The 27,897-nt window shown below is 50.1% G+C and overlaps 1 protein-coding gene across 4 annotated transcripts in view; it reads right to left on the bottom strand.

Moving 5' to 3' along the window:
* Nucleotides 1–27,897, bottom strand: part of DLGAP4 (DLG associated protein 4) — a 223,829-nt gene that overhangs the window by 138,476 nt on the left and 57,456 nt on the right. For 3 of the 4 annotated variants that reach the window (XM_063659229.1, XM_063659227.1, XM_063659228.1), the window contains exon 2: nt 23,357–23,587. The gene's annotated coding sequence lies outside the window, so the exon portion shown is untranslated. Of the gene's footprint in view, nt 1–4,443; nt 5,410–23,356; nt 23,588–27,897 lie in introns of those variants that run through there. The other variant, XM_054467216.2, reaches the window with a different exon arrangement.

Raw genomic sequence — 27,897 nt, 5'->3', positions numbered from 1 at the left:
CAGACCCAGGATCCAGGACTCTGCTCTCTCCTGGAGAAGGGAGCTGTGACCAGAAGTTCAGTTAGATTAGAAGGGGGTACAGTGGAGGCATGCCCCCCCACTCAGGATTGCTATTCTGGGCCTCTGTAAGTCACAGCATGGGAGTTAAATATAGGGGGACACCATGTGGCAGGCAGTAGGTGGTTAATGACCCTGCAGGAGGCGAGTCAGAACCCAGAGAAGAAGCTGTAGTCAGGGTAAGGAAGGGGAACTAGCTTTGGTCAGAGAGGCAGGAGGCTTGGGTTTGAGGCCTGCTAAATTCCTGCCTATGTGACTCCAGGTTTAGCCCTGCCTTCTCTGGGCCTCAGTTCTCCTATCATGGGAGTGCAGCTGAACTTGAATCTCTAAGCTCTCTTTATCTGTAACAGGCTGTGGACGACGCTCCTTCTCAGGCTGGGTCTGATGGGGAACTCATGACCTCCATTGTCATCTCCAGGGGTCAGAGCCTTACTCAGCTTTCAGGGCCTATGCCAAACATGATGTCCTCTGTGATGTCTTCTCCCAGCTGAAATTCACTGCCCCTTAGTCCTGTTTGCACACTTCTCTGCCCCTATTTCAGCCTGGAGCCCATGCTGCCATGCAGCAGGATAGGTGTGGTCCTGGCTGTTTCCCCCATTAGGAGGCCAGGAGCCCAGCCTCCATCACCCATGCTTTGGTTTCATGGCCTCCAGAGTACCACAGTCATGGCCCCTCTGAACCCCAGAGCTTTTGGGGACTAGAGTCATAGCAGCAGCCCGTTGTTACTGTACTTACTGTATGAATGGCTCTGAGGACATGGATACTCTGCACACACCTGAGCAATTAATTGACTTATTTTCCTTTCAAGGGCACAGTGAATCATGCTACTTCTTGTTTCCTTTTTTTCTTTGTCTACTAGGAAGCTCAGAGGCAAATTTATAGCCCACCTTTAATAAAGTATAACCTAGAATGATCTTGTTTGTCTTTTCTTTTCTCCTGTTCTCTTATTTATTTTTCTTACTTATGTAAGGGAATTTTTTTAAAAAGAGAGAGGAAGAAAAGGGACAAAAGAATCAATCAGGAAAACTTCACAGCTTAGACTCATAGCTAAAAATGATAATTACTAGAGTTCATATAGAGAGTGTTTAGTGTGCAACAGGTCTCAGGTAAGCCCATGACTTGGTATCATTCATTATCTCCTGTAATCCCCACCACATCTCTAAGGGAGAGATGGGCATTACCCATTTTGTGGATGGGAAAGCAGAGGCACAGGGAAAGTAAGTAACTTGTCCCAGACACACAGTGAGAAACAGCCAGAGCTGGTACTCAAACCACCTGACTCCAGAACAAGCCTTCTTAACCACTGTGCTGTCCTACCTCTCGGAATAAAACTACGTCTATGCAATAGCAGAGGAAAAGGTCTGGGAAGGTCTAATGACCCCCACATTGACACATCAGGCCTGGAATCCTCCCTCCTGCCAAACCCTAGACTCACATATCCAATTTTCAACTCAACATCTCCACTTGGATGTCTAACAGGCATCGCCAACTTGACATGTCTAAACCTGAACTCCTGACCCTGTAAACCTGCTCTTCCCGGTCTTCTCCTTCCCACTGATGGGAGCGCCACCCTCACAATGGATCAGACCAAAACCCTGGACTTGGCCCTGACTCCTCTTTGTCATCCCCACAACCAGCCCCACAGCAAATCCTGTCATCCTAGTTTCTCAGGCAGAGGATGCAATGGTGGTCCTTATCCTGGCCAGAGCCCATCTGGGTGCCCCTTTCAGCTCTGGACACCTCTTCTGATGGGTAGGCATGGAACAGTGACCAGGAGCATCATGAAGAAGTAATAATCGCAGGAAAAATGTGAACAGCTATCACTTCCTGGGCACCTGCACCAGGCTCAGGCCTTATACTCTGAAACATTTACATCTCTCATCAACCCTCTGAGGTAGAGGGTCTATTACCCCCATTTAACAAACGAGGCACAGAGAGGTTAACTGCCTTTCCCAGAGTCACACAGCTAATAGGTAAGTGAGCAGGAATTCTAACCCAATGTGTCTGACTCAAGCTCAAAAATACCACGCTGCCTGCCACTAAGCCAAGTCTTTGACGCACATCAGAGGGAACCAGGGTTATTGAGTTTGGGAGTCTAGAGAAAAGAGTTGAGGTGGAGGGGAAATGTCTGCTCTCTGAGGTCAATGAAGGGTGGGCCATGGGGGAGGGAAGTGTGTTCTGGGGGCTCCAGGAGCTGGGGAGGAAGTGGGACACAGGGAGGCCAATTTCAGCTCAGTGTAAGACAGCACTTTCTAACAATCAGGCCCCCGACAGACACACACAAAGGAGTGGGCTGCCTTGCCTGATGGAAGTCCCATCTCCAGAGGTGCCTGAAGTGTCATGCTACAGATTCCACTGATGGCAGCAAAGCAGAGTGGGAAGAGAACATACAAAAGAAGAATCAAGAAGTGGGGACAGGGAGGCTTGTCCTACCAGATATCAAGCCACATAATACAGCTATCTGTGGCAGTTCTCAACAGCCAAGGGACTGCCCTCCTAGGGTGACTTTACAAACGTATTTTTCTTCATAACACTCACTCAGGGTATTTTTCTTCATAACACTCACTCAGGGGAGGGTTCTACTGAGTGCCAAGGACTGGATGACGGGTGCTCAAGAACTTATAATGAGCAGGACAGTCCCACCCAAGGAAGGATTGTTGTACCCCAAATGCCAAGATGTCCCTGTTGAAAAATGATGAGATACAGTGATTAGTGTAGAACTGAAATAGACAAAGAGATAGACAAAGAGATCAATGAAACAGAACAGAGTTCCCAGAAACAGATCCATAAATACATGGGCACTTAAACATAAAACAGAGATGGTATTTCAAATCAGTGAGAAAAGGACAGGGTGTTCAATTAATGCTGCCGGGACAATAGGCCAGCTATAGAAAAATGAAATCAGATCCCTATTTCACACCGCATGCAAAGATAAAAGACCCAAATTTGATTAAAGATCTCAATATGAAACAAAAGGAAATAAAATGAAAATACTTAGAAGAGATCTAGAATTATCTTTATGACCTTGGGTGGGGAAGGCCTTCTTAAAGAAGTCGCAAAGAAATAAGAGCAAGTGAAGGGGAAAATAAATGTTACTACCCCCAAAGTTTAAACTTCTGAATGAAGAAGACACAAAGTTAACAGACAAGCAACACAACTTGGAGAAAATATTTGCAACAAACATAACAAGTATGAATATTCATACATATAAACCTCTTTACAAATTAATAAGAAAAAGATGTGACCCATAAAAAACTGGGCAAAGTATATGAACAGGCATTTTGCAGAAGAGAAAAATTCAGATGACCACTAAACACATCATGAGACACTCAGCTTCTCTAATAGTCAGGCGACGCTAATGAAAATGAGATATTTTCTCCCAGCAGATTGGCAAAATTAAAGAGCGATGAATCAACTGATGCTGAGGTGCTGAGGAAATGAGAACTCAGATATATCACTAACAGGAGTGCAAAGTGGCATAATTACCTTGGAGGGCAGTTTGGCAGTGTTTATTAACACAGAAAATCCTGCTTCCAGAGAAATACTAATGCACATTCACAGAGATCTTCATGGTGGAGAACCAGAACCACTGAAACATCCACCGGCAGGAGGATGTGGTATAAGCATACAATGGAATACTATTCAGCAGAAGAAATGAACGAGCTACAGCTGCACTTGTATACATCTCAAAAATAAGTGAAAAAAGAAAAATGCAAAGATATTAATTGATTATGATATAATTTATGTAAGAAAATCATTCAGGCCAAGCGGGAGTATCACTTGAGCCCAGGAGTTTGAGACCAGCCCTGGCAACACAGTGAGACTTCGTCCCTACAACAAATAAAAAATTAGCTGGGCATGGTGGTGCACACCTATAGTCCCCCAGCTACTTGGGAGGCTGAGGTGGGAGGATCACTTGAGCCTGGGAGGTCGAGGCCGTAGTGAGCTATGATTGCGCCACTGCACTCTAGTCTGGGTGACAGAGTGAGACCCTGTCTCCCCCTTCCCCCAACCCAAAAAGAAAACTGTTCGAACAACACCCCTGGGTTTGGGTTTGTGAGTTCCCTCCACATGGAATGCCTTTTAGTATTTCCTTCTTTCTTTCCTCCCTCCCTCCCCCATCCCTCTTTTCTTCTCTTCCTTCTTCCCTCCATTCTTTCCTTCTTTGTTTCTCCCTCCTTCCCTTCCTCCCTTCCTTCCTCCTTTTCTCCCTTTTTTCCCTCCTCCCTCTCTACCTTCCTCCCTTCAGCAAACATGCTTGCTCTGTGCTGACAGGTGCTGAACATGAGGTCAAGGACCCAACTTCTATCCTTGCTATGCAAGGAACTCCCCTATGATTTGAGCCCCAGAATGACCCCTGACCCTGGCCCCACACTAAGCTCTCACCTCACACAACGTGTCACGCTTGCTTGCTCTCTGGTTCTGTGTCCTGCTGGCTGCATGGGCTGCTGAAAGGTTCAGGGGAGAGTGTGGACGAGGCAGGCTTTGTCTTCTAAGTGATCCCAGCCTCCGCTGAGGAGGCTGGCTGGTGGTGCTGGGGCCCCCGCCTTCCTTTCCCTCCTGTTCTCCCTATTACTCCTGCCATCTTTTTCTCCTATCCTTCTTCACTCTGCTTTAGTGCCAGGCTTTGGAGCCAGGGTAGGGTGTGTGAGGAGGGTGCAGCTAGATCTCTGGGCCCAGAGCTGCAGAGCTAAGCCTCCTGGGCTGAAGTGGGGAGGCAGATCTCTCAGGCCATAGGTAATCATGAGAGCAGGTGGCCACCTCCTTCCAAAAGCCAAACAGCTGCGAAGGGCAGCCACCATAATCATGTCCAGAGCCTCAGATGGCCACAACAGGGCCCTGGAGAGAGGGTGGCTGAGGACGGCCTAATTAGGCATGACAGCAGCCCCATGAGGCGTATGCAGCTTGGAGCCATTAGGGAGGCTGGTGGAGGAACAGCCAGAGCTGGCCTGGCCACTGACCCCCCCACAGGGATGCTTGGCTCTGGGGCTTGAGACTGCCTGCCCGGAGGAATGTCTGTCAGCTGGGACTGCCAGGTGCTGCCCTAGCCATGCCTACTAGTCCTGCTGGGAAATGGCATTGGTGGCTCAGGGCATCAGTTCTAGGCCCTTTTGCACTTTTGCTTCTTGCTGTGCTTCCTGGGGTGTGTGTCGGGGGCGGTCTTTCCCTCCTCTGGGTCTTATTTCTACTACTAAGAACTAACCTGCCAGCCCTTTTCAACCCACTCTCTCTTCTGATCCTGAAAACCATCTACAGGGCAGTGATTACAGTGCTCTTCTGCTAAGCTAGAGGTGGAAAAACTGAGGCCCAGAGAGGGAAGATGACTTGTTTGAGGCCACACAGCTCACAGTTAGCAGATCCAGGATTTGAATCTTGGGTCTCTGACACACAGCCCCTGTTTGTGACACAACAGTATTTCCTCATCTTCCTGGGGCTAGTGGTGAGGGGAGGGTGGTGGTGCCATATTCCTAGGAGAGGAAAGACACCAAAGGAAGCCAAATCCAGCCTGAGTCCTGCTACCAACTTAGCATGCCCCCAGCAGGTCACACCCCTTCTCTGGGCTGGACCAGATGACACCCAGGATTAGATACTCAAGTCTCCGGTTCTCAAGGCCTTTCTCAACACCACCTCCTAGCTAAGGAACCTTCCTAAGTAACCCCCTTCCACTTCCATATCCATAAAATGAAACCAGCTGCTCTTCACAAGTGTGGTTATGCAGGTAGAGTAACCAGGTTGTCAGGTGCCCAGTACAGGTCCTGGCACACAGTAGGTACACAGTAAATGGGCACTTTCTTCTTTTCCACACAATCTCTGAGCCTTACACACCACCACCCTGACCTCCTTGTTTCCTTTCTGGCTCAAACCTCAGACTTTGCAGGAAGTTCTATGAGGTTCCAAGAGTATCTACGTTTGACAATTCACTCCTGCTTTCCTCCGTGTGTAAGACTAATGCCACCACATCTGTGCATCAGTTTACAAAGCCCTGACCCACCCATTAGTTTGTGTTACACGACCAACAACCTTCCTATTATGACTGAGGAAATTGAGGCTAGAAATACAGTCCCCAGGTCACTCAACTTCTCTAACCTTCAGTTTGCTCACCTTTAACATGGGAATAAATATTAGTACCTCCCCTGTAGGTTGCTGCTTAGAAATAAATGGCATAATACATCCAAAGTTATTAAAAGGGTGCCTGGTAGATGGTAACAGAGGCTCAAATCCTACCTCAGATATTGCTCAGATTTGCACAATGCCAGGGCCAAAGCTTCTGACCTCCCAGTTGGGTCCCCAGAAAACCACAGTCCTGGAAATGATTCATGAAAGCTCTCTGAAGACAGAACCGAGGACAGCACCCCCAGGCGTCGGGACCCAGGCCAAATCGCTACCCTCTCTATCTTCAGCACCACGGACAACACCCCTGACATCAGCACCAAGGACAGAGGCAAACGAGTGCTCCGCACCCCAAAGAGCACAGCTCAAAGGTCAAAGTGTCAAAATCCCCTTCCCCCATGCTGAGGTGGCAATGAAAGCGTCTTTTTTTTCTAGCTAGTTACTTGCCCCACAATTAGTAAGGCCCTGAGAAGCTACTTCCAGGTCTATTTCCTTTTTTTTTTTTGAGACGGAGTCTCGCTCTTTCGCCCAGGCCGGAGTGCAGCGGCGCTATCTCGGCTCACTGCAAGCTCCGCCTCCTGGGTTCACGCCATTCTCCTGCCTCAGCCTCCCGAGTAGCTGGGACTACAGGCACCCGCCACCGCGCCCAGCTAATTTTTTGCATTTTTAGTAGGGACGGGGTTTCACCGTGTTAGCCAGGATAGTCTCCATCTCTTGACCTCATGATCCGCCCGCCTCGGCCTCCCAAAGTGCTGGGATTACAGACGTGACCCACCGCGCCCTGCCTTCCAGGTCTATTTCTATTTGCATCTCTTTCATTCCAGAGGCCAGTTTTCCTGTGTGTTTCTCACCCTGTGAAGTTCCTTGGATTGGGGTAGCTCAGGAAGGCTTTCTGGAGGTTCTTAACTAGGAAAACCCACCTTCCTAGGCCAAGAGAGCCTCCCAAACCTTCCCTTTTTAACCTGCTGGCTTCATTTCAGACACAAGCAGGGACGGTCCCTGGATACAGTGTCACAGCCAAGTGCAGCAGCAAGGGACAAGCCCAATGCCACCTCATCTCAAGGGCTGTGCTTGTTGCCCTGTTCTCAAGACAGTGAATAAGGAGAAACATTTCTGATCCTTCAGCCTGTCCCACTCCATCACTCATCCCTGAGGCCATCTTTTATTGGCTCCTTGCCCATTTGATGAGGGCTAGATTTATTTCTGCCCTGACCACCTCTCTGATATCACTGGCTGCCCACATGGTCTCAAAGTAAACAGCTTGAGCTGCCTTGAGCCCTTCTTTAAGGACCCTCAGGACTTCAGTTCAGTGGAGACCCCAGCAGAGCCAGCAACTCAGTGCTTCTAAAGCAGCCTAAGGGGAAGATGGGGCACAACAGAATACCAGTGTCCTCCTCTCATACATGGGAAGAAGGCCACCTCCTCAGAGTTGTGGTACATTGAGATGGTGTGACCAGCATCAAGTGTGGCACATAAAAAGGGCTTAGTAAACAGCTTAGTAAACATTCCCCCTTCCCAACAAGGACAATGTAATGATAGCAATGATGATCACTGCTCATGTTGAGTGTCTACTATGTGCTAGGTCAAGATATTGAGGGGTAGACAAGGACAATTATACCCATTTTGCTGATAAGAAAACCAAGCCAGCCATGAGTGGTGGCTCATGCCTGTAATCCCAGCACTCTGGGAGGCTGAAGTGGGTGGATGGTTTGAGGTCAGGAGTTCGAGACCAGCCTGACCAACATGGTGAAACCCTGTCTCTACTAAAAATACAAAAATTAGCCGGGTGTGGTGGCACACGCCTGTAGTCCCAGCTACTCGAGAGGCTGAGGCAGAAGAATCGCTTGAACCCGAGAGGCGGAGGCTGCAGTGAACCGAGATTGTGCCACTGCACTCTAGCCTGGGTGACAGAGTGAGACTCTGTCTCAAAAAAAGAAAGAAAGAAAACAAAAAGAAAAAGAAACCTAAGCCAAGGCAGGAGGATCATTTGCGACCAAAAGTTTGAGACTAGCTTGAAAAACAAAGCAGGACTCAGTCTCTACCCCGCCCCTCCACCCCCACCCCCTAAAAAAGGCCAGGCACAGTGGCCCTACTCAGGAGGCTAAGGCAGCCGGATTCTTTGAGCCCAAGTATTCAAGGCTGCAGTGAGCTATGATTGCCCCACCGCATTCCAGTCTGGGAGAGAGAGCAAGACTCTATCTCAGAAAAAGAAAAAGAAAACCAAGGTTTTGATGGGCCAAGAAATCTCTCAAAGGTCACATAGCCAAACAAGTGACAAAACCAGATCTCTGCCCTCAAATTCCAGGCTGCTTTTCCACCTCCAGATCTCCCATAATTGCAATCATCCTCACTTCTCACCTTGGGGTACCCAGCACAGCCCATTCACTGTTTGCCAACATCCAGTGCTGGATGCTCCAAGCCCAGCTGGCCAGCTGTCAACAAGCTGCCAGACTCAGACACTGGGGTGGGCAAGGATAGAAACAAGGCCCAGATTCTTTGCTCTCCTGGAGTCCTGGGACCCCATGAGATTCCAAGGGGATCAGATGCAGCCCACTCCCATCCCTGCCACAGGTGTCTCTTCTAACATGGCAAGGAGAAGCCCCTATCCCAGCTCTGCATCAGCCTCCTACACATACAGAGGGGATGAGCTTATGAGACACCCACCATCATCACCAGCATCAGCGATAGCCCCACCAGGACCCATCATACCTATCATACAAGTAAGGAAATGGAAGCCTAGGGAAGGGAAGGGGCTTACCCCAGGACACCTGAACAGAATGTTCTCAGGACTCTAGACTCCTCCAGTGCCTCTGCCCCTAGACTGGGGGCTCAATGAAGGCAGGAGTCACAACATTCTTGTTCACTGCTAGGTCCCCAGCACTCATCCCAACGTCCACCATAAAGTGACTTTCTTTCCCTGCTTCTTCGGAAGGGAGGCATGATGTGTCACCCACTTTCTCTAACCTATCCAGAGTCTTGTACATAGTAGGCCACTAGTGGGTATTTCTTGAACTATTTCATTCATTCAATAACTATTTATTTTGTGCCTAGTGTGTTCCAGCCATTGCTTTAGGTGGAGAAACCACAGTGGTAAGAAAACACAGACAAAAATAAATCCTCTGTTTTGACACTGATTGAAGTAGAGTGAATTTGTTTCCTTGCCCATCTTCCCTATCTGTTGTGAGTGCCAAAGGGGCAGGGACTGTCACTGTCATGTGCAGTACCATGTTCAGTGCCCAAAACACAATATATGCTTGCTTGCTGAATGAATGAACGAATGAATACATGTAGGTAGAGTAGTAGAATAAAGGCAGCCACCATTTATTGAAAGGCTGCCAATTATTTTATGTACATTAAATATCTCTTAGAATCTTTCCCTGTGAGGTGGGTACTTTAAGGTGGATCATGCTAGCTATCCTGCTAGCTATTCCTCTCTTTTTCCTAACAGAATGGCTCAGTTAGAAATATTCACTTCATCAGCTTCCCTTGCAGCTATGGTATCCATGTGACCAAATCTGGCAAAAGAGACGTAGGCAAAAATCCACAAAGTGGGGCTCCCAGGAAATCTTTGTTTTCCTGGTAAGAAAAGGAAACTCGCGAAGCATGCAGGCTTTACTCTCCTTTTCCTGCCTGGAATTCAGATGCAGCACATGGCAGAGGAGCAGCCATTTTGTAGCCATGAGAATGAAAGATGCATGCTAAGGATGTCAGAGGCCTGGGCCCTTGATGTTTCACCTGAATCACTGCACTGGCCCTGGCTTGCCTGCCTGCCTCTGAGATTCTCTCTCTCTCTCTCTCTCTTTAATACAGGCAGGGTCTTGCTCTCTCATCCAGGCTGGAGTGTAGTGGCATGATCATAACTTACTGTAACCTCGAATTCTTGGGCTCAAGTGATCCTTCTGCCTCAGCCTCCCAAGTAGCTGGGACTACAGGAATGTGCCACCATGCCTGGCTAATTATTATTTTTTAAATTATTTTTACTTTTTTTGAGACAGGGTCTCACTGTCACCCAGGCTAGATGCAGTGGTGCAATCTCAGCTCACTGCAGCCTGGACCTCCTAGGCTCAAGTGATCCTCCCATTTCAGACCCCCAAGTAGCTGGGACTACAGGCACACACCACCATACCGGCTATTTTTTTTTTTTTTTGTATTTTTTGTAGAGGTGGGGTTTTGCCATGTTGCCCAGGATGGTCTAATTTTTATTTTTTGTAGAGATGGGGTCTTGCTATGTTGCCCAGGCTGGAATGCAGTGGCATGATCACAGCTTGCTGTATCCTTGAACTCCTGGGCTCACATGATTCTCACACCACAGCCCGCTGAGCAGGTGAAACTAGAGGTGCCTGCCACCATGCTTGGCTAGTTGTTAAAATTTTCTATAAAGACAAAGTCTCACTATGTTGCCCAGGCTGGTCTCAAATTCCTGACCTCAAGGGATTCTCCCACCTTGGTCTCCCAAAGTGCTGGGATTACAGGTATGAGCCATGGCCCTGAGATTCTTGTTACATGAGAAGAATAATCTTCTGGGTATTTATACAAATGTTACGTGTTTTCTGTTACATGCAGCCAAATGCAATTTCAACTGATTCGGTATTATTAGAACAGGTGAGGCTTAGGGAGGGAGGTCAAGTGATTTTCCCGAAGTCACAGAGCAAGGAAGCAGATCTGGAATTGGCCACTGGGCCAAATGCCGCAGCCTGTGCTCACTCTACCTGTGTGCTGTCATTATCACCTGCAGCCCAGGCTGCCAGGAAGCCCCTCCCCACAACCAGCACCGGGCTCTCCTCTAAAACTCTCCCTGACTACCCTGAGGTCTGGGTCTAAGTTTCCCTGATGTCTTCTCTCTTACCTGACCCCACCCCAGCTACACACAGGTCCAGATCCTCCTTTCAAAGCATATGTGCCTCGAGTCCCAGGATCCCGCTCAGAGCCTGACCCTGTGAGATGCTCTCTGCTCATCCACTTCTCCCTGGTCCAGAATTCCCCACAGCTGCTCCAACAGCATGCGCGGCAGATGCTCAAGCCATGTCTGCAGACAGGTCTCCTGGTTCCATCTCTTCCCCCCGACAGGATCCCGCACCCACCACCAGAATAATCTTTCTCAAGAGCATCTACCATGGGCCTGGCCCTCGAGGCCTCCAGGGTCTGGCTCCGGCCGCCTTCCCAACCTTTGTTCTCGCTGCCTCCTCTGCCTCCCGCCACTTTATCCACCCAGCATTTGCAGGGCCAGCTCCAGTGTGTGCTTGAGAGGACAAAGAGGCCCTCTCTGACCACCCTGTCTCTGGCAAGTACCCACTACCACTGTCCTGTGGCCCCCTCTCTCTTGGCACCTGGGGCTATTTGAGCGTCACCCAGAGTGTCACTAGCTTACTGCTAGCACGTTTGCCATTGCCTCCCTGTCCCAGAACCAGAGCTTGTTGAGGGCAGGAAGCGTGCCCATCTTTTCCAACCATTTCCCCAGTCCCTGGCATGACGCCCGGTACTTGGGCTCACTCAGGAGGTGCTGAATGAAGCTCAAACTTGCTTCCCACGCCTTCCCACCACCCACTTTCTACTCCAGCCAAATAGAATTACTCCAGTTTCCCCGAACCCTCCTACTGTGGCTGACACTCAAGCGTCTCCTGGACTCTGCCTCCAGCCAGGCCTGCAGAGAGCCCAGGTCTTGCCGGGCCTTCCTCTTCCCTTTCACCCATCAAAACCAAGCAGAGGGGAACTCCAGATTCGGATGGGATGCATGAGATTTTGGGACACAGGTGCGTGCGTGCGTGTGCATGTGCGTGTGTGCGTGTGCATGTGTGTGTGTGTGTATGGAGGGACTGGCGTCTACATACTACCCTGGATGTGGCAGCCTCTGCCTGTCCTTACTCTTGCATTTCTGCCACTGGTTACACCAATCTGAGCTAAGTCTGAAATGCCCTGGTATTCCTTGAGTAGCCACAGCTGTAGGAAAGGACAAGGGAAAAAACATTAACATTTACTGAGCCTGTATTAAGTGCTAGGCGCTGTTCTAGCCCAAATAATAACGATAACAAGGATGATGATAATAGTAGTGGCTAGTATTTGTTGTGCATTTAGCATGTGCCAGGCACCGTCCACCCTAAGGCTTTTAATCAGACAGATCCTACTATTATCCCCATTTTACAGATGAAGAAAAAGAGGCTCAGAGAGATGGAGTCACCTGAGATCACAGAGACAGGAAGTGATCTGGAGCTCGGTATCTATCATCCCTAACCGGCTCCTCTGCCAGGTTGAGCAGGGTAACACCCAGGTGTCTTGGCATAGGGGGAGGAGCTTCCCCTTGCAACTCCTGCTGCCTCTGAGTGAAAGGCTGGAAGCAACAACTTCCCCAGGGGCTCTCCTTGGGGGCGGCTGGGCTGGTAAGACTTACCCTAATCAGCAAGGCTGTAGAACAGTGCTCCAGCCCCCCGGAAGGACCAGGCCCGAGGAGTAGCAGGGTGGACGGAAGTCGTTGAGCCTGGGCTCCGCTTCCTCAGTAAGGCTGAAGATTTTCCCAAAAGCCTGGGCCAAATTTATCTGCCAATCCCCCGAAGAGCTGATTCCAGCGTCTGTCTGGAAATGTCAGCCCGTGTGGTTGGAGGAACGCGGGGAGAGTTTTCCTCTAAATAGCAGGAAGCATATGGGAGGCGGATGGCATCCGCCGCCCCAACCTGCCAACTCTTGCTCAAGTGGGAGCTAAAAGGGGCCCAGAAGGGTCTGGAAATCCTACCACCTCCCAGGGAGGTTGAAGGGGGAGCTGGAGACAGAGATGGTGGCAATGAGAAGGGCAGAAAGTGGGTCCCAAAGGGCAGGCAGGCAGGAGCACCCTGATGAGAAGAGGCGCCTGAGGCTCTCAGATGGAAGTGACATGCCCAGGAATCTAGCACAACATCCACAGTAATAATAGCCACCATTCACCGAGCGCTTGCAATGCGCCAAATCTGGGTTAAGCACTTTATTTGGATGATTTCACTTAAACTTTGCAACCAACTCTAAGATGGGGGCTGCTGTTATCCTTGTATTACAGATGAGGAAACCAAGGTTCAGAGAAGGAAGGACCTGAAATCACACACTCTCTGGGCTGGAAAGGACCTTCCAGATCATCAGCTGAATCATAAATCCTCTACAGACTCTCTGCCAAGCTATGGTGCAGCTGCTGCTTGAATACTCTCAGTGATGAGGAGATTGCTACCTACCACCCAAGCTAGCCCATCTGCAGAGAATTCTTTGTATCCAAAAGGTTTTCCTAGCCTAAGCTGGGATCTCCTTCCCTGGAGCTTTTCCTGTGAGTGCCAGACCCAGACCCTGCCTCCTCCAACAGATATGGAAAGGCAGGAAGCCAGGCCCCTCTCTGGTTTCCCTTCTCCAGGCAACACACTCCAGGTCCTCACACAGTTGCCCAGGTGGGGATCTGGAGCTCCAGTGCCAGCCAGCTCTCTCACCCACCTCTGCCCCTGGACCATGGTAACCAGAATAGCCTCCATTCACCAAGCACTTCCTGTGTGCCAGGCACTGTGGAGAACCTGCCCTTGATACGCTGTCCTCCCACCTTCCCCACAACACCTGGGGCAGCACTATCATCACCTCTGCTTTACATAGGAGAAAACTGAGGCTCCACAAGGGGAAGAGACGCGGGACCCTGGAGGCCTCATCAGGCTGCTGCTCTAAGTCTCACGAAGCTGAAGAGGTCCCTGCGGGCTCCACCTGGGGACACTGACCCAGGCTTTGCCAGCATTCACCTCAACACTGGTCCACAGGGCCCCCAAGCCCACATCACCCTTCTAACTCTCTCTCTCCCCTTGAGCAGCACTGTCTCCAAATCTTGTTGAATCTCCCGCTAAACGCCACTCTGTGCCATTCTCATGGTCCTGTCCTACCTGCTGTCACCCCCAAGACCAGCCCAGGATCTTGGTTTATTTTTTTAAAAAATTATATATATATTTTGAGACAGAGTCTTGCTCTGTCTCCCAGGCTGGAGTGCAATGGCGCGATCTCGGCTCACTGCAACCTCCGCCTCCCAGGTTTAAGCAATTCTCCAGCCTTAGCCTCCTGAGTAGCTGGGATTATAGGCACCTGCCACTGCACCCAGCTAATTTTTGTATTTTTTAGTAGAGATGGGTTTTGCCATGTTGGCCACTGAACTACTGACCTCAGGTGATCCACCTGCCTTGGCCTCCCAAAGTGGTGGGATTACAGGCATGAGCCACCACGCCTGGCCTTAAAAATATATTTTTAAAGAGACAGGGTCTCTGCTGGGCACAGTAGCTCAAGCCTGTAATCCCAGCACTTCGGGAGGCCAAGGCAGGCGGATCACTTGAGCCCAGGAGTTAGAGGCTGCAGTGAGCCCTGATCATGCCACTGAACTCCAGCCTGGGCAACAGATCTAGAGACACTGTCCAGAGAGGGAGAGAGAGACAGGGTGTTGCTCTGTCACCCAGGGAGGAGTACAATGGCGGGATCATAGCTCACTGTAGCCTTGAGCTCCTGGGCAAAGCCAGGATCTTTCCAACACCCCGACCTAACCTGCTGTTGGCTCCCTTTTACCTTAAGCGTCAAGTTCAAACTCCCCAGCCCAACAGTTGAGGCCTTTTAAGCTCCAGCCTTGGTCGACCTCTCTAGCCCCATGTCTCCCCACCATCCCTCACACCCTCCTGCCTAACAGCTCAACAGGAGGCAGGTGAGATCTTCAGAGAGCCCCTCCCAGTTGCTTCTCCCTGGAGAATCCCTATTCATCCTTCAACACTGCTTGGAGGAACAGAATCAACTGCTTTGGCCCCAGATATCCCTGAGTGATCAGCACCTACCTCTCATATCTCATGCCTCACCTGTCATCGCTGACGGAGATGCTTCTCTCCTGGGCTGAATTGAGAATTTCCCCTGGGCAGGGGCAGCTCTGATTCGTCCTTGTAGTTCCATGTCTAGTGCAGCACCCGGCACATGGTAGGCACTGATAAATGTCTGTGGAGTGTGGGGACAAACGACTAAATGAAGACCATGGGGCATGATAAAGTATTGGAGATGACCCATAAAACACAGCTCGTGCAAGTCATAACTGCTATATCAGAAACAAAAAATGCTGCTGTCAAAACAGTCACAAAGCATTTGAGGATTTAGAAGAGAATCAGGGGATGATCTGGCAATGACTGGAGTTTCCAGAAAAAAGCTGCCCAAACCCAAGCAGATGAAGTGACCAGATCCCACCTGTAGGGTGGCAGGAGACAAGGAGCAGGGCCACAGAAGGGGCAGGCGAGGGAGAGGCTGGGTCCATGTCCCAGCCCTGCCTCCAACTTGCTCTGCGTTGTCACATAGGCGGCTTGGCCTCTCTGAGCCTCAGTTTTCTTCTGTGTAAAATGCAAAGCGCATTTGGAAAATTGGCTGAAGCAGCAGATGTATGTCTAAAGGCCTAAACACTTCCTGTACTGTCAAGGTAATGGGACTCTCTCTGCCCTCCATTCAAACTCCCAGCAGGGTTTGCAGACATCCAGGGCTTCCTCATCTTGGATCCCCCTGACCTGGAAATGCAGGCTTCTGCCTGACCTCCCAGCAGGTCATTTGGGGGACAGCCTTCAGTGTCTTGGGCAGTGCCAGGATTGTGGAATTGGTCCTGTGAAAAAGCTTTCTAACTAGCAGAGCAGAAAATGGTGAGTGAGCTCCCCATCTCTGGAGGTATGCAAGCAGTGGCTGGGCATCTCAGGACAAGAATTCTGACTCAGGGTGGGAAGGAATTTAGACCATTAGATATCTAAGGCTCCCTTGAGGGGCACTGGGTCCTTTTTCTCATTCCCCATGTGGGGCCTTGATCTAACTCCTCCAGGCTATGCTTCCAGCACAAGGCAGAGTGAGCTCACTGACACTTCCCTCATCTCACAATATCCCCCAAAGGCTCCCCACTGCCTTCAGGATCAAGTCCAAGTTCTTACTGTGGCATTCAAGGCCCCTGTGGTCTGGGCCTGCCTCCTCTCATCCTATAGTTGCACCCCCACCACATGCTCTGGGAGTTTGACACATTGTTTTTCCTGCCTACAACATTCTTCCAGCACTCTGGTTGGCTACTCAGTTTAGGCATCACCTCCTCCAAGAAGCCTCTTCCTTACTCTCAGGCTGGCCTTTTCATTCCCACAGCCCCTGTATGCACATCCACCTTAGCACCTCTCACATTCCAGACAAATCATCCATGTGCTCCCCTCTCCTCCAAAGACTGCAGTCATTTGGAGGGCCAGGACAGCTCCCCGGCGGGACAGAGAGGGTTGATGTCTCCTGAGTGAAATTGGTACTTCAGAGATTCCAATGTTCTGACTCCAAGAAAGTCTAAGGCTGCCTCAGTGAGCTTCTAACCATAAGATCTGGGTTCAAGACTCCTTTCTTTTCTTTTGTTTTCTTTCTTTTTTCTTTTTTTTTTCTTTTTTGAGATAGAGTCTCACTGTCACCCAGGCTGGAGTGCAGTGGCATGATCTCGGTTCACTGCAACCTCTGCCTCCAGCGTTCAAGCGATTCTTCCACCTTAGCCACCTGAGTGGCTGGGATTACAGGCACTGGCCACCACACTGGGCTAATTTTTGTATTTTTAGTAGAGACAGGGCTTCCCCATGTTGTCCAGGCTGGTCTTGAACTCCTGCCTGACCTCAGGTGATCTGCCTGCCTTGGCCTCCCAAAGTGCTGGGATTACAGGTGTGAGCCACTGCACCTGGCCAGGACTCCTTTCAATAGTTGCATTTTTTTTTCTGATTATGAAAATCATGCATCTTGGGGAATTCAGATAATTACAGGAGGTGGGGTTGCTGGGTTTGGCCACCATTTGGTCTACTTTAGGTCATAGCCTACATCTACTACTGGGGAAGCCACTTTTCCCCACTCTCCGCTCTTGAGGTTCCAGTGGTGTTGACCCCACCCCCAGCTGGTGGGGGGCGGTACACAGGCCCAGGCTGCCAATCAGAGCACCAAATTCCCCTTAGCAACAGCAATTGATTGAGGGGTTGGCACATCCCACAAATTTGACCAATCAAGGCCAAGACTTAGTTCTGGGACTTGTGTTTAAGCAATCAGGGAAGAATTCTTGCTTATTTCTTTGGACAGGCATCTTATTACCTGTACATGAGAGCTTAATGAGAACATGAGAACAACCCAGAGTTGAGAAACAGAAATCAAGTCCTGGTGGCCCTGAGGTCCTGGATCCAGCTGAGCCTGAAGCCATCAGACCTCTGGACTTTACAGTTACAAGTCAATCAAATCCATTTTTTGTTTAAACTAGTTTGGGGTGGGTTTTCCATCACCTTACTTGAAAAAACTCTGAATGACACAAACAAAAATAAGAATAGAGCTCGCCTATATCTCACCATCCAGAGAAAGCCACTATCAACAGTTTAATGACTACTCTTCTGAGCATCTCCCTAGGCAAGAGCACGTATATGTTTATATGTATTTTTCATAACAAAAGTGAAAAAAAATTAGTAGATACCTAAGTAGATATCCTGTTCCTCTCTGCAAATCCTAACACTCAGGAAAGATTCCAAATCCAGATGTCACACAACATACACCAATTTTTAACCTCTTGTTTTTCCCCAACAATGCGCCATGGACAAGTTTCCATGTCAACAAATAGAGATTTACAGCACTGTTTCTATAGCTGCGGAGAATGGCATTGTCTGGCCGGATGTAAGTTATTTAACCAACTCTCACAAACAGAGAATTAGGTCGTTTCTAATTTATCACTGTAATCAAGAAAGGTGCAGTGAACTTACTTGCAAAATGCATATGTTTGCAGTTGCCGGATTATTTATTACTAAGATTCCATGATTCTGAGAGTTTGACTTCACGAGTGTATGTTGTTCTGCCTGAGATTTAAGATTCTCTTAGTGGTTGTAGAGTAGTATCTGTTTTCCTGGGCAGGTATACTAGTTGTAAAAAAAAAAAAAAAAAAAGCAAATCCTGGGCTAGGGTGTCCCCATCACAGCGTATCTGGCAAGGATGCTCACTTGCAGATGTGAGGGAGGTGATGAAGAGGGAGGTGGTGGGGAGGGAGGCAGGGTGTGGGGTGGTGCTGACCTGAGGTCCAGCTGGCCTTGTGCCCAGCCAAGCTGACAGTGTGACAAGGCCCACCCTGGGCCTTGTCTCCTAACTGGGTCTGACTCCCAGTGACGGAGGGAGAGGTAAGCCTGGGGAGCCCTGGCAGGACATGGCGACACATGGTAGGTGCCACCTTTAGCAGTCACAGTCATAACAGCAGCAGCACCGTCAGGGATGCAACCCTGGTACTGCCCTAGCCCTCCACATGTTTCTACTCCCTTAAGCCCACACCCACCCACTGACGCTATTCTTATCTGTTTTGCAGAAGAGGAAACTCAGCCTCAGAGAAGGCCAGTGACTTGTCCAAGGTCACACAGCCAAAGGGATGACCCAGATCTGCTGATTCCCCAGCCCATGCCTTATCCCATTGAGGTGGGTAGCAGGAGAGAAGAAGTACCCTAGGCAAGATGGTGGGAACCCTAAAATCCTCTGTTCCTCCCCACAAGTCCTAAAACTCAGGAAAGACTCCAAATCCAGAAAAGTAGAAAGAAGAAGCAAAGATCACCCATGCCCCCACTTCCCAGGAAGAGCACTGTGCAGTTTTCAGAAACACATATAATTCTTACAGAAATGATATAATGCTACCCATGCTGTTTTATAACCTCTTTTTTTTAAGAAAAAAAAAAACCTCTACGACACACTATGAAGTTCTTTATGCAATAATAAATTTAGCTCCGTGGCCCTGTTTCTAACAGCTGCAGCAGGCGCCATGGTGTGGCTGCAGTAAAATGGCTTTAACTGGTCCCATGGTGATGGACAAATGGGTTGTCCCCAATAGTCCTGCTAACAGCAACGATGTTACATGAGCACTGTCCAGCACGGCTGGATGCACGTCATCCTTTCGGGTCTCAGCTCAAGTGCCATCTCCTTAGAGAGGGCCATCTTGGACAGTGCCATGTCACACAGGTCTCCTACTGGTTCATCTTCATGATGTCACCATGTTAATTTCCCTCACTGCACCAATGGAGTCTCTCCTCATTCCGTTTATGTCTTTGGGTGACTGTATAATATCTGTCCCTCCCCGAGCCTGTGTGCTCCAGGAAGGGTGTGGACTAGCAGGGACTAGACTCAAGAGATGTCCTTGGAATGCATGAACGAAGAGATGCCCTGTCAGCACAGCAGACTACCCCTCTCCATGACATGTCCCTAGCGTCAGTTTAGGGCCCCACAGAGCTGCCTTGGAACTCACTTCCAGCCATGTGCTGCTTGGAGCATCTATGCCCAGAGGCCTGCCCTGCCAGGGACCCCAGCACCAAGCAAGGCTTTCTGCACGCACAGGATACAAGGCACTGGAGTCTGGCAGAGCAGCTTCACTACCCACTGTCTGTGTGGACTTAGGCCTCAGTCCCCTCATCTGTAAAATGGGGCCAATACTGCTAATCCCACAAGGTTGTTCTGAAGATTAAAGAAGGTAACAAATGTGCTTAGCACATAATAGGTCCTCAGAAAATTGCAGTTTGGCCCCCCATCCAGTGAGTTCACAGGTGGGTCTGACCCTGTCTCACCTGCATGGCGTTTTTTACCTTTAAAAATTTTTTTATGTTATTTATTTATTTAGAGACAAGGTCTTGCTCTGTTGCCCAGGCTAAGGTACAGTGGCATGATCATACTTCATTGCAGCCTCAAACTTTTGGGCTCAAGTGATCCTCCCACCTCAGCCTCCTGAGTAGCTGGGACTACCGGCACATATCACCATGCCTGGCTAATTTTTTTAAAATTTTTTTGGAGAAGAGGGTCTTGCTATGATGCCCAGGCTGGTCTTGAACTCTTGGCCTCAAGCCATTCTCCCACCTCTTTTATTACTTTAAATGAGACCTGAGTATGCCTTGGCTTTCTCCCCGGGCCTGTCCCTAGGAATGTCCCACTCCTATCCTTTAATACTTTTTTTTTTTTTTTTGAGACAGGGTCTCACTCTGTCACCCAGGCTAGAGTGTAGTGGTGCAATCTCGGCTCACCATAACCTCTGCCTCCTGGGCTCAAGTGATCCTCCCACTTCAGCCTCCCAGGTAGCTGGGACTACAGGTACTGCCACCACACTCAGCTATTTAATTTTTTTTTTTTTTTTTTTTTTTTTTTTGGAGAGATGAGGTTTCACTATATTGCCCAGGCTGATCTTGAACTCCTGGGCTCAAACCATCTTCCTGCCTCAGCCTCCCAAAGTGCTGGGATTACAGGTATGAGCCATTGCACCCAGCTCTTTGATACTTGTTAGACAGCTAAATGCTCTGCTCTGTCCCCTTGGAGACCCCCAGGCTCCTCATCTGCTGCCTATGACTGCACACACCTGCCTGGCCTCCCAAGCCTTAAAAATACAAGAGGGACATGTCTGAGGAACAAATGGAGGAGCCCCCGGCCCTTTGCAGGGAACTTCCTGGACCCGTGATCCTTGCACATGAGGCTTAAGTCAGTCTGTCTGGTTTCTCATCTCACCTCCTCCACTCTTTGGCAGCATGACAAGTAGCTTTACCTCTCCAAGCCTCACTTTCCTCTTTAAAATGGGCAGAATAAAAGAATCCAGGAGGATTTAAGGAGATAAAAAATGCTTAGCAAACAGCCTGTTAGTAAGTGCTCAATAAACATTAGCTATTATTGTTACAATTGTTTTTTAGCCGTTTTACTGTGATATGTAATAGAGTAAAGTGCACAAAACAAAAATGTTTACTGCAGTAAAATATCAAAAGGAAATAGTCATGTAACCACCACCCAGGTCACTGCTGGCCCCTCAGAAACCCCCTGAGGTTCCCTTCCCAATGTTCTTTTCTCCACCAAGGCAATCCTTGTCCAGCCTTTATGGTGCCATTACTATTGTTATTATTATTTTTTGAGACAGAGTCTCTGGCTCTGTTGGCCAGGCTGGAGTGCAGTGACTACTGCAACCTCTGTCTCCTAGGCTCAAGCAATTCTCCTGTCTCAGCCTCCCAAGTAGCTGGGATTACAAGCGCCTGCCACCACACTCGGCTAATTTTTGTATTTTTAGTGGAGACGGGGTTTCACCATGTTGGCCAGGGTGGTCTCGAACTCCTGACCTCAGGTGATCCGCCTGCCTCGGCCTCCCAAAGTGCTGGGATTACAGGCCTGAGCCACCATGCCTGGCAGCCATTACTATACTAATAAGTGGATAAAAAAAAATAAATGACTGTGTGGCCACTCTGCTGGGATCCAACCAGGTCCCTGGGTCTCAGGACCCAGCACTCCTGGCTGCCTCTGCCCTGGAGACACCTCATCCCATTTTCTAGCTCCGGCTTCGGCTGTTCTTTAAATAACCAGCTTGTTAGCAAAATAGCAGCAGTAACACCTCCCTCGCTGCCGCCCGGGCCTCCATCTTTCCACGCGATGCTGACGGCTGCTCACCCAGCTCGTGCCAAGGAATCCCGTTCTCCGTCACTGGGCCACACACGCCAGGGGCTGTCTGCTCAGCTGCGTTGTCAGAGCCTGGCCCGGAGGGTGGAGGTGAGCACTGGATGGCAGTAATTTTCAGGAAATGCTGGGCTGTTAACAGATGAGCCCTTACCCCCAAGTCCCTGCCTCAATCTCCCCCTCCACCTTCCACAGGGTTATGGGGGAATTTAACTGAAACAATGAAAAACGCAAAGCATTTAGCGCGATGCCCAACACATAGTAATTGCTCAAGAAATGCTTGCTGTTATTCAGCTGGCCCTCATTACACATTTAGTCCCTGGAGAGGCCCTTGCATTCCTTCAGCACAATAAGGAGTGTTTGCAAATGATTAAACCCCACAGACACAGCTCTCAGACCAAGCTATCCTTACCACCTGTCCTGCACCAGCTTCTCAGCCAAAAGCAACGGCTATTTGCAGCCGCAACAACAGACTAGGAGCTAGGTTGGGAGAGCCAGGTTGGGGGGCAGCTAATTAATGGGGCCCTTTTCATAGTTAGTCATAATAAGGCTGGCGCCACCCCAGCGGGCAGCTCCTTGTTCTCATAGAAGCACTTCTACATACATTATTTACAGTGAACTTCACGGGTTAAAAAAACAAAAGATCCCATTACATTTGCATATTATACATATTTACGAATCTTTTCCCTTCTCATAACCATCCCATCAGGGAAGCTGGGCAGGCTCTAGCAGATGAGAGAATTGGGACCAGAGGGGCTGGCCACCTTGCTGAGGGCATGGGCTCACCGCAAGCCATCTGGGGCAGCAGGGACTGGCACTGGCCAAAAGGCCAGAAGGCTCTCGGGTCCTGCTGGTGTCTGGGTGGAGGGAGGTAAGAGAGGTTTCCCTCCTTCTCTCCCTCTTTCCTTCCTTCCACAGCTATTTACTGGGTACCCACTGTATGCCAGGCACGGGGTCAGCTGCTAGCTGGCCAGAGGGGAATGAAGCGGTTGTTCTTTGTCCTTGCAGAGCTAAGGCCAGAGAAGGAGGCAGATTTTACCCCAGTGGCCCCATGTAGTGCTTCGTGGTGGCTGGGTAAGCCTGCGTGTAGGCCCCTTGACCTGGTTGAGCCTCTGTTTCCTCATCTGTGAACTAGATTGTTATGCCAGCAGAGCCTTGGGAGGCGGAAGGTGAAGAAAAGATGCAAGCAGCATGGTGAAGCGGTGGCACTGTGGTTGCACCCCCAGACAGACGGTCGGAGACGGGGCAGGCCCAGCACCTTATCCCAATGGCAAAGTGGGAGCTGGAGGAGCATGGGGAGAACAGGCCAGAGGGGCAGGAATGCAGGGTCCCCCAAGATTCAAGAATTCTGATGGCCTTCCCTGAAGCTGCCCTGGGGGCCCCAGAGGTTCTATGGCCTCCAGCACAGCTCACGGCTCCCTTCCTGTCCCAAGCCTATGTGCACCACCTGTCCCCGCCTGCTTGGGTGTGGCAAGAGCTGGCCTTTGAGGTGGACAGAGCTGGGCTTGCTGTGCACCCCAGGCAGGTGGCTTCCCCTCTCTGAGGCTGACTCCTCTGGAAAATGGGCATGATCACCACACCCACCTCCTGGTTGTTGGGAGGACTGGCTAAGACAGGCCGTTGAACTATAAATGGTGCCCAGACATATACAAACTCTCACTGAGGTCTCTCTGCCAGCATGTGGGTGCCAGTGGAAGTGAGGCTGGGCATTTCCCAACTGTGCCAAGCATGGGGGGCTGGTGAGGAGACAAGGCCTGTGGACGCAGTTACTTACCAACCAGGGAGCTACGGGCACAGGAAACACGGCAAGCTGTCGGGGCCCAGCAGGCGTCAGCTCAGGAGCGGGCACTGGACCGAGGGCTGGCACACACATCCCTCTAGGCACTCGATCAGAGGTGCCGGCAGGAAGCAGCTTGGGACAGGGGCTCTGCCACCGCCCGGGGGCCACCAGGTCCTGGTCACACACAAGGCCCCAAGGTTCCTGGCAGAGCGGAGGCACGGGTGCCTGCGGGAATGGGGAGGAATGGTGATTAGGAGGTGCTGGAGGTAAGCCCTCCACCTGAGACCCTTAGACTGGCCCTGGGGACACGAGGGAAGGAGACGACATGGAGCAGTGGTCATAGAAACCCAAGTGTTTGCACAACACTACATTTTCCAGAGCACCCTGGCATCCCGGCTCATGTGGGCACCCACATTGTTTTTTTAGAGGCAAATTTGCATGTCATGCATATTTACAATGCCTTTCCCACCACCCACAGAATCCCCACAGCAGCCGGGAAGCTGGGTTCCAAAGGCTCAAATCCTTCCTTGTCTTGCTTCTTCCTCCTTTTCCCCGGATAGGAGAAGTTGGGAAAGGGGCAGGAGTCATGCAGTCCTGAGTTCAAATCCCAGCTCAGCCTCTCACACGTGGGGTGACACCAGGGAGGCAGCTTCCCCTTTCTGAGCCTCAGTTTCCCCACCAGCCAAATGGGAACAAGAGTGCCTTCTCTGAAGGCTACTGTGAGGACAGAGAAGACAGTGCAGGTGAAATATTTGGCACATAGTATGTGCCCAATAAGCCCAATAAAGGCCCTTCTAAGAGGCCCTTCACTGCATCACCACCTCCATGTGGCACATCTCGTGTGAGAGCAGAGGGAAGGCAGGTGTCCCTCTCCACCCACTTCCCCTGAACAGGTGTCACTGCTCCTGCCTGGATCTTTAAATCAGCAGGAACCAGGCTGGGTGTGGTGGCTCACGCCTGTAATCCCAGCACTTTGGGAGGCTGAGGTGGGTGGATCACTTGAGGTCAGGAGTTTGAGACCAGCCTGGCCAACGTGGTAAAACCCCGTCTCTACTAAAAATACAAAATTAGCTGCTTGAATCTGGGAGGCAGAGGTTGCAGTGAGCCGAGATGGTGTCACTGCACTCCAGCCTGGGCGACAGAGCAAGACTCCATCTCAAAAAAACCAAAAACAAAAACAAAAAACCCACGAATCAGCAGGAACCAGCCCTCCAGGGAGAAGAAAAAGGCCCCTCTATTCCACACCCCCTCCCAGAAGCCTTTTGGCTTCCCTGGAGGCCTCAGTGGAACACCCTCCCCCTACCCTCCACCCTCTCCCCTCCCATTTTACAGGTCAAGAAACTGAGACACAGAGGAAGCCGAGCTGGTGTGGGGACACAGAACCTGAGTGGTAGGTCAGGATTTGAACTCAGGCTTTCCACGTCTGAGCCCTGGGAGGAGAGGTCCAGGTCTAGGGGGCTCTGGGATGGGAGGAATGAGGAGAAAGGGGCGGTTGCTGGTCAAGGTGGCTCACTTTTCTCTCCTCGCTATCTCAGGCCCTGAAAGACCTTGCTATCTCTCCTTAGCATCTGATCAAGAACCAAACCTCCAGCATCTACTCAGTGCCAAACCTGTAACAGGCTTTACCTCATTTCCTTCCTGCCACAGCCCTACAATGTCATCTCTATTTTCCAAAGGAAGCATCCAAGGCACGGAGAGCTTCGACAACCACATACCCAGGAAGAGCAGGGCAGGGCCTCCAACCCAGGCACCTGACTCCAGGACGATGCAGCCTCCCCCAGGGAGAACACCACCAAACCAAGAAAAACAGGCATAGCCACCTGAATAAAAGTGTTAAGGAGCAGGAAAAGAAAATACAAACCCCAAAACATTCTGAGTCAGTAGACACAAATTCTTGAAGATGCATAAAAGATTTCAAGATTCACCATAAGGTATGAAAATTGCCAGGGCGGGAAAGACCGGTGTTTGAGAAGATGCGTTCCTGACCGAGTTGTCACTTTTAGCCAAATGCACCCAGAGCCCAAAGCTGAAGGAAAAGAGGTGGCAACCAAGGGAGGCGGCCTGTGCACAGCACGGTAGGGTGCAGCAGGGCCCTGGCCTAGGAGCCCGAGGCCTCCTCAAATTCCCCACCTCTTCCTTGCTGACAGAATGGCAAGTCTCCTCCTTGATTCCCCCGTCTTCTTCTTTTTTATTTTTTGAGACAGAGTGTTACTTTGTTGCCCAGACTAGAGTGCAGTGGTGCAATCATAGCTCACTGTAGCCTTGACCTTCTGGGCTCAAGCGACCCTCCTGCCTCAGCCTCGTGAGTAGCTGGGACTACAGGCACGCACCACCACACCTGACTAATCTTTGTATTTTTTGCAGAGATGAAATGTCGCTATATTGCCCAGGCTGGTCTCGAACTCCTGGCCTCAAGTGATCCGTCCACCTCAGCCTCTCAAAGTTCTGGGATTACAGGCATAAGCTACTGCGCTTGGCCCCACTTCTTTATAATGGTCGGGAAGCACCATTATACAGTCTCTTGGGTCCGGGCCGTCTGTGATGCTGTTGAAGATTCTGCAGCTTCCAACATGGATGAACTTTGAAACGTGATGCTAAGTGGAAGAGGCCAGACACAGAAGACAGCACATGGCATGATTCCATTTCAATGAAATATCCAGAACAGGTGCCACTGTACAGACGGAAAGTATATCTGGGCTGCCTCAGGCTTCCCGGTGTGGGGACAGGGACTGAGAGATGGTGACAGCTAAGGAGTGTGGGGTTTCTTTTTGGAGGTAATGAAAATGCTCAAAAATGGATTGTGGTAACAGATACACAACCCTGTAAATATACTAAAAGCCATTAACTATACACTTTAATGGGTGAGTTGTATGGTATGTGAATTATATCTCAATTCTTTTCCTTTTCTTTAGAGATGGAGTCTTGCTATGTTGCCCAGGCCTGGCCTCAAATTCTTGGGTTCAAGGGATCCTCCTGCCTCAGCCTCAAAAGCAGTTGGGACTACAGGCATCAGCCACCACACCAAGTTAGTTTTTTAACTTTTGTAGAGATGGGGATCTCATTATGTTGCCCAGGCTGCTCTTGAACTCCTGGCCTCAAAGGGTCCTACCACTCTGGCCTCCTGAATAGCTGGGACTGCAGGTGTGTACCACCACGCTCAGCTTCTATATCTCAATTATTAACACTTAAACAAAACAAAATAAAACAAAAAGATTCTGCAACTTCCCAATAGGCAGTCATCCTCTGAGAACCTGTGGTCCTTTGTGGTCCTTGTATGTCATATTCTCCTCCTCCAGGAAGCCCTCCCTGGCCCTGCAGCACCCTTCCCTCCTGCCCATTACTGGCTCCTAGAGCTCCCTCGGCTTCTCCTCACCACTGCTCATGCTGATGTAAGGTAACCATTGCCACGATCATTGGTTGACACAGCCTCCTCCATCAGCCTGGCACACAGGAGGTGCTCCAGAAATGTTTGTTGATTGAATAAATGAGACAAAATTTCAGACCCTAGGATGCACATATGGCTTCTGGCCCTGGCTCTATTACCTTCCAGCTGAGCAATCCCAGGCAAATCATGGAACTGCTCAAGTCTCAATACCTACCTCAGGGTAGCCAGGGATTCAGAGGGAAATGGATATGGAAAGTTCTTTATGAAGTGGCTCCTTCCACAGCTACCCCCATCTCAGTCAATGGAATCCTGCCCTTCCAGCCACTCAGGCCCAAGCCAAACCTGAAGCCTCTGCCACCCTCCTCTCTCACACGCAAGCCATCAGCAGTGCCACCGGTCCTCCTTCACCCACCCTGCTGCCACCGCTGTGGACCGAGCCACTGTCACCTCATGCCTGGATTATTCATGCCCTCTCTGGTGTCCTGCTTCTGACTTTGCTCCCAGCACAGAAGCCAGAGGAAATGCTCAAGTAGTATAAAGCTACTATGACTCCTTATATTCAGTTCCACACTCCCCATGGCCTCACTGCACCTCAAGTGAAAGCTAACAGCCCTGCAGACGCCACAGGCAGCCCTGTGCCACCTCTGGTTCCCTCCTCCACCTGCTCCGTTTGCCCTAGCTATGCTGGCCTTTGGGCTGTTCCTCAAATATACCAGGCACGTGCCTAGCTTAGGGCCTTAGCACGTGCTCTTGCTCTGCCTAGAATGTTGATTGTGTTCAGATGTCTGTGAACCTTACCCCCTCACTTCCTTCAGAATCTTTGCTGAGACCTGATCTTGTCATTGAGAGGGAGTTTTACCCTAGCGGGAGGACTCAAAAGTATGAACTCCAGGTAAAAATCCAGGCTCTGCCAGTTACGTGGCTGCATGACCTTGGGCAAATATCTTCTCTGCAACTCAGCTGCTCATCTCTAAGATGGGGGTAGTTATAGAGCCTTCTTCATATGGTAGTTGTGAGGCTCAAATGAATTCAGCAAATGTAACCTGTGTGTCTGCCACACTCCCCAGCCCTCCACAGCACATTCCCTGGGCCTGTCCCTGCCTGCTTTCCTGTTTTTCTCAGCCCATATCATTATACAACAGGCCATGTA

Source organism: Pongo pygmaeus, chromosome 21 (assembly GCF_028885625.2).
Source record: "Pongo pygmaeus isolate AG05252 chromosome 21, NHGRI_mPonPyg2-v2.0_pri, whole genome shotgun sequence".
Classification (NCBI taxonomy): Eukaryota; Metazoa; Chordata; class Mammalia; order Primates; family Hominidae; genus Pongo; species Pongo pygmaeus.
Note: the sequence above shows the minus strand (reverse complement) of the source record. Positions and strands in the feature narration are given on the sequence as shown.